The sequence below is a fragment of the Chiloscyllium plagiosum genome, unplaced genomic scaffold (genome assembly GCF_037043375.1).
Source record: "Chiloscyllium plagiosum isolate Xiang-an unplaced genomic scaffold, Cpla_swu_hap1 HiC_scaffold_48, whole genome shotgun sequence".
NCBI lineage: Eukaryota > Metazoa > Chordata > Chondrichthyes > Orectolobiformes > Hemiscylliidae > Chiloscyllium > Chiloscyllium plagiosum.
The window spans coordinates 40,916,669-40,923,843 of record NW_028270186.1 but is presented as its reverse complement, the minus strand read 5'-3'; the positions used below and the strand labels follow the sequence as shown (position 1 = coordinate 40,923,843).

Below are 7,175 nucleotides of genomic sequence, written 5' to 3'. Positions count from 1 at the left end.
TACCCGGATATAGTCTGTTCGAAGAGTTCCACTTATGAAGATAGTTTGGACGGACTGGGCTGTCACAAAGATGTTCTCTTTTAAAAAAAAAACGGAGCTGTACTTTTTCTCAAGGATAATGTGTCTTGATATCTTTTTTTTTATCAAAGGCGTTGTAAAACATTTCAGGCTCCGAATCGGATGAAGTGTTACAGAGATGAAAGTGTTCGCTGTGAGGCTTTTCGTTTCTCCCTCAACAGCTGAGGCTGAAGGCCAAGGATGTTATGTTTTTAAAATGAACTGTATAATGGTAAAAGAGTGGTCATTCTGGAAAGCTGAATTCCGGTTTTTAGATCCTGCAGCAGTGGCGCACGAACTAATAACCTCTCTCCTTCTGCAATTCTAAAATTTACCTGTAAGCTGCTGTTTCATTTTTACTGTGTTTAAGGTGCTTGGTTTTTTTTAGGATTGTTGTATATTTTCAGAACAGCATAAGTAAGTCTCCTTTGGACAGACTGAGTTCTGTGGGTATTCTATAGTCTGGATTTTGTTTTTCAATCCGTCATTTTGTGAATAATGTTTGTAACTAGCTTCCTCAGGTAATTTTCACCATAAACTTAAAGAAAAAAGTATAATGTTACGATCGGGGTTGTCTGCTTAATAAAGTTTTGAATGTTTTAGCCTCGTCCATAACAAATCGGGAGGTAGTTGGTGGATTAAAATAACAACTGATTGGTGCTTGTGTCTTCATTACGGGTGTTGATTTGGATTGGAGTAGACAATGCCGAGGAAAGCAATATCTCATTTAGGTACAACGAGTTGTCTGGCTATGGCAGATGCAAAGTTGGTAGTTTTACAAAAAATAATTCAGGCCTGGCTTCTGGAATTAGCAGACATGCTGAGATTGTATTTGCCTCTTTCTGTGAGGGAAGGAGAGATCATTCTCGCAATAGCTCAGCATTTAACTAAGCTGCAAAATCCATGAGTATCTTTAGAGATGGTTAAAATTTATTTGAAAATGAAGCAGCTTGAGTTAGACGCAAGAGATAAGGAAAGGACACCAGGTTTAAAGCAGTATGAGATATACGATTCTCAGCTTCAAGAATACAATTTGTGCTTGCAAGTGATATAGCTCAATCACTGGTAAGCGTGCTGCCTACTCCAGTTGAAAAGCCAGTCAAGATGCAGGCAAGAGTCGCAATGCAGGATGTTTATCAAAGGAATTTTCTTTGTGTCTTAATGCGATCACAGAGTCACAAGCTGAAGCAGGAGAAATCAAAACGCACGGATAAGGAAGCTGAAATATGATTACAAAATATTTTTTTATCAGATAAGTGGGACACAGCAGGGGACAAGCGTTAAAATGCAAGCATATTCAGTTCTGCTGTGCTACTGATTTACAGCAGAAAGAAGAAAAAATAAAGCAGTTGGATCAGAAGAAATGCACTTGGAAGGAGAGTGAATGCATCCTCGTGTGATATTGCTTAGCAAATGATATGTTAAGGAGGAATTGGAGAGGAACACATATTCAAGCAAGTGAGAAATGGGCAGAACTTTTTTACAGTAGGGTAAAAAAACGTCGTGCTGCGAGTTCCGCATGTGCCACAAATTGGAGGTTACTTCGGCATGAGGAAAACGGAGGCTAAAGTGCAAAGACATTTTTACCGGCCTGGATTACAGGGAATGCATTTGAATTTTGCCAGACGCATCATACTTTGCAACTAAGAGGAAAACCATGGAAAATAATAAAGACTGCACGATTAATACATATCCCAGCGTTCGAGGAATCTTTCGTAAGTGTCTTCATTCATTGTGTAGGTTCCCTACATCCAATAAAAGATGGGAATAAGCATTAATTAACAGAAATTGATGTATTGACGAGATTTCCAAATGTTGTTCAATCGTGCAATATGACAGCTAAAAGGATTGTGGTAGAATTACGATTTTTTTAAAATCTAGATTAAGACTACCATCAGAGATACAATTAGCTCAATGGCCAAACTTCATATCCAAACTTTTCAAGGAGTATATAGATAGTTTGAAAATAAAACGATTCAAATCTACTGTGTCCCATCCAGAATCACACGGTGCACTGGAAAGGTGACGTCAATTATTAAAGACTATATTGAGGTTTTATGGTTCGGAGTAGCCAGATTATTTCCATAAGGGAGTTGCGTCAGTGCTGTTTGCGATCTGAGATGTACCAAAAGAATCCACCAAACTAAGTCCATCTGAAACCAATTTTGGGCATAAAGTAAGAGGACCATTAAAATTTATGAAGGAAAATTAATAAGTCAGATTACAGAGACCACACATTTGGACGATGTGTCAAATTTTAGAGTTGGACTAAATAATGTTGGGGAGTTGTAGAGACAGTATTTAAAAGTATCGCAGCAAATGGTGATGCAGGAAGTGCATGAGAAATAAAAAAAATCACAATTTTGCCACTGGGAATAATGTATTTATTTGAATTACATTAATCGGTGAAACTTTAAAGTAAGGTTTAGAAGACCTGATCAAATTGAGAGGAAATTGAGTGAGGTTAGCTACTTGATAGCGACTCCAGGCATGAAAGAATCTCACAGAATGTCCGATGGGAATATGTTCTAACGGTATTTTGGGAGAGAACGAACGCAAGTGGAGAATGTGTTATTGGCTACGAAACACTGGGAAGAACTAATGTCAGGGAATTCTGCATTGGACGTTCCTGAAATAAAATTGGATAATCCAAAAGTTGTCCAATATTGGTAAAGTTATTCAGTTATCTTCCAGAAGAAAATCGAAAAAGTTATTACTCTTGCATGGAGAGATCTGCTGAAATAAACTGGGAGTTAATAATCGAATTGTAGATGATGTAAATATCGGAGAGTTGTTCTAACTTTGTAACATCATTGCAGGCATAACCCTCTAAAATTTTACAAATTCATAAGGAGATATCACGTATGCTCCAACTGGCATAACGGAAGTGAGTTTCAATTAATGGAGTTCACCAATCACCATGGCGCCAAAGCCAGATATGTCCCAACAGTTATGTGTGGACGGTCACAAAATCAATGTTGTTAGAAAGACTGACGCAAATACATATGGACAGTTGAAGGACTGCGTGGAAAAGATTGGAAGAGTAACTTATATTTCTAAGCTGGACTTCCTCAAATGGCAGTGAACCTTGTCAGAAAGGTCAAAGGCAATTTTATAACGCCAACTGGCCTGCAGACATTTAAAGTAATGCCGTTTGTACGGAAAACACTTCAGCCACATTTCAGAGATTAACTGACAAGGTAATTGCCAGATACGCAACTGTGTGGTGTATATTGTGCCTGGTGACTGTCACTCTCTTATGGATTGAATATTTACAGCATTTATCGGGCTTGTTTGATCGAATTCGGATGTCAAACTGGTTTGTAAACCTAACTAAAACTAAATCTGCCAAAGCCAACGTCACCTTCCTGGGATATGTCGTTGAACGCGGACAAATAGCCCCACGAAATCGAAATCGAAAGTTACAGGGGACATTTACACATTGTTGACGAAAGGAGCAGTATGACCGTTCCCCGGATTGAGTGGCTTTTACTGAACGTTTGTGCTGAATGTTATCAGTGGGACTGCTCCAGTCACCGAATTGTTAAAAACAGGCAAGAAATTTCAGTGAACACAAGACTTTCAAAATGTATTTGACAGCCTAAATACATTGTTACCTATTGCCAAAGTATCATCCACAACTAATCACAAGAAAGCTTTCAAGGTGCCCATCGATGCAAGTGATGTGCCTGTCTCTCTTCTTCTGCCCCTCTAATTTCGACCTGTCAACTTGTTTCATCTTTACTCTGTGTTTACGGGGTATAATTATCAGGAATGTTGCGTACCTTTGGAAAAGCATAATTAAGTTTATTTTGGATAGCTGAGTTCTGTGGATATTCTATGTTCCATTCACTGTGTTTCATCCCTTAATATTGTGAATAATTTTCTCTCTGTTTTAAAAACTGGAAGTCAAACTAACTAAAATATTCCGAGTAAATTTTACTATATATTCACCAAAACAAATAACGACGTTACGCTCTGCATTGCCAGCATAAGAATGTTTTGAGTGGTGTGGCCGAGGCAAAACGAGTTTGTTTTTTCTCAGAGCAAGTTAATTGTGCGGAAACACATTTTTTCTTAGATTAGATTACATTCAAGTGTGGAAACAGGCCCTTTGGCCCAACAAGTCCACACCGACCCGCCAAAGCGCAACCCACCCATACCCCGACATTTACCCCTTACCTTACGCTACAGGCAATTTAGCTTGGCCAATTCACCTGACCTGCACATCTTTGGACTGTGGGAGGAAACCGGAGCACCCGAAGGAAACCCACGCAGACACGGGGAGAATGTGCAAACTCCACACAGTCAGTCGCCTGAGGCGGGAATTGAACCCGGATCTCAGGCATTGTGCCACCGTGCCACCCACTTGACATGTACGAAATAATGAGGAGCATGGAATTAAAGATTGAAGGTAATATTTGCTCTTGATCGATCACCAGGGTTTGTAGATTTCAGATAAGATGCAGAAAGCTTTGAATAGACTTGTAGGAAAACTTTATCAGTCAGCGAGTGGTAGAGTCTGGAACTCACGCTCTATAAAGATCAGTTGGACAGTAAACCCTTCACTCTTCTCTGATTCCACTGACCAAAGAGTTTCGAAAAATGCTCAAAGCCGAGCATTACCGTGAGCAACAGTTATTCGATCAGTGGCTTTATGAAATGGAAAGATGCTCATGAGTATCGTGTGCGATTATTTGGCTTCCCTCCTGTGATGACGCTGGAACATTGACTTTCATATTCTCGGGTACATTTAATGAAGGCATTCTCTTACCTGCAGATTAGGAACTCCAACCGTATTTCGACTTCAGAAAAATCAGTTTTTATGCGTATTAGAAGTCTGCGCTGTCACCAGGCCAGGTAGGATTCGAACCTATAATCTCCTGATCCGTAGTCAGGCGCGTTATCCATTACGCCACTGGCCTGATGCGGAGCCTGAAGAGCCATGATGTTAACACGGACATCGTTAATAGCAGTCATGTTCACCAATTGAACAAGCGATAAAGATAATTACCGTCACTGCTTCAGTGCAATCTTCATCACCTTTCAAAGCAGCGAATTTTCAAAAAGAAAACACATATGTCCTCATGAAGCTTCCATTCACACTCTGACTGGTCAGTCATTCAATGTTATCACTGCTGATCTGATGAATTTCGTATCCACTTCTTCAGCATAACTGACGTGAACGTGAGCCTAATCACCACATCGGATATACCAGTTAATTTTCTGAGGTCTCGATTACAGTAACGACCTTTGCGATCATTTGAAGTTTTGTAGATATCTCGCAAATGTAATATCCGACAACCTCAGTGTTGCAATCACTACAGTGTCTCGGGGCACAGAAGTGAAAGATTCAACCGAATCTGAGTTCCCACATCTCAGTCACTGTTTCACAAGTATTCCTTTGTGCGAGTGGTTTTGTTCCTGGCATAATCTCTGCCATGATCCTTATTGCTTTTTGCATCGTGATTTTCCATGTGGCACCAGTATCATGAAATGGTTCTTCCTTGGCATTGTAAACACAGCAAGTTCTGCTCGAATCACTGTCACAGCAATCGGCATTTTTCCCGTTTTACTCCATGTAATATGTGCTTAGCAAACGCTGGGAAAATCAATCTATTTTTTACATAAAAATACTCTTCGTGGTGATCAGTTTCCTTCTTCAAACACCCGCTGTCTCACATCTTTGCGTTTCACATATCATAACCACCCTTTATCGGAGTAACCTCTCCCTCCCACAAGAACTAACTTGCCTAAACGTCCACCCTCCCATTTCACTGAGGTACTGCGCAATATAATACTCACATTTGCACTGTTCATTCTGTACTGCTGCAGTCACTGTTTTGGGTGAAAGTGCTCAATCCCATGGTCTACATCTTCAAGCAATTCAATCCATTTAGATGCACCTGTTCTGTAATTAATCCTCGTGGAGCAGCTTTTACTGACACGGACAAGAGATTACTGGAGCATCGGGCTCAGGATAAGTGCACAGCGCAGGATTGAGCAAAAGATGTTTTATTGGAAACGACAGGTTTCTGTGGCTTTCTCCAGTCGTTTATTTCATTTGTTCATTCGGTTCCCCCGAAATATTGCGTGCAGTTGCTTGCAGTTTATGCCCGGATCAATAGGGGCATAAAGTGAAGTTAAGAGCTGGAAAGGGTTGGGGAGATATGCAGTTAGGTCTAACATATGAGGAACGGCTGAGGATACTGGGATTGTTTTCGTTGGAGTTTAGAAGATTAAGGGGAGACTTAATAGAGACGTACAAAATAATACATGGCTTGGAAAAGGTGGATGCTAGGAAATTGTTTCAGTTAAACGAGGAGACTAGGACCCGTGGACACAGCCTTAGAATTAGAGGGGGTCATTTCAGAACAGAAATGCGGAGACATTTCTTCAGCCAGAGAGTGGTGGGCCTGTGGAATTCATTGCCACGGAGTGCAGTGGAAGCCGGGAGGCTAAATGTCTTCAAGGCCGAGATTGATAGATTCTTGTTGTCGCGAGGAATTATGGGCTACGGGGAGAACGCTGGTAAGTGGAGCTGAAATGCGCATCAGCCATGATTGAATGGCGGAGTGGACTCGATGGGCCGAATGGCCTTACTTCCACTCCTATGTCTTATGGTCTTATGGTCAGTTCTGCATCTCACATTACAGTAGTCATGTGATCGCACTGGAAACCGTGCAGAAATTGACCAAGTTGAAACGTTTAGGTTATGAAAACAGATTGTTTTGACTGGGGTTGTTTTCTTAAGGCAGAGGAAACTGTGACGATACTTGTTTCATATGCACTAAGTAATGAGCGACATGGACAATGCAAGCTAAAAGAAACGTTTCCTCTTGACCGATCAATAGGGGCATAAACTGAAGTTCAGAGGTGGAAAGGGTTGGGGAGATATGCAGAAAAATCTCATTAGCAAGTATATGGTTGAATCTGGATTCACTCTATGAAGAGATGCACAGAGGCGAACCCACATCACCTTCAGAAATACACGGATCTGAACTTGAGTTGTGTTTGCAAACTAGGGTAAGTGATGAAAATGAATAAAGATAGTTAAGCGATTGCATCTAACGAAACCATGTACAACGACCTTGAGGGCTGTCATTCTACATATACGT

At 40.7% G+C, this 7,175-nt stretch overlaps 1 non-coding gene across 1 annotated transcript; it reads right to left on the bottom strand.

The window, feature by feature from the left end:
- Positions 1-4,909: 4,909 nt before the first annotated feature.
- trnar-acg (transfer RNA arginine (anticodon ACG)) lies at positions 4,910-4,982 on the bottom strand. Its single transcript has one exon. It is a non-coding gene; the product is annotated as a tRNA-Arg (tRNA).
- Between the last annotated feature and the right edge of the window lie 2,193 nt (positions 4,983-7,175).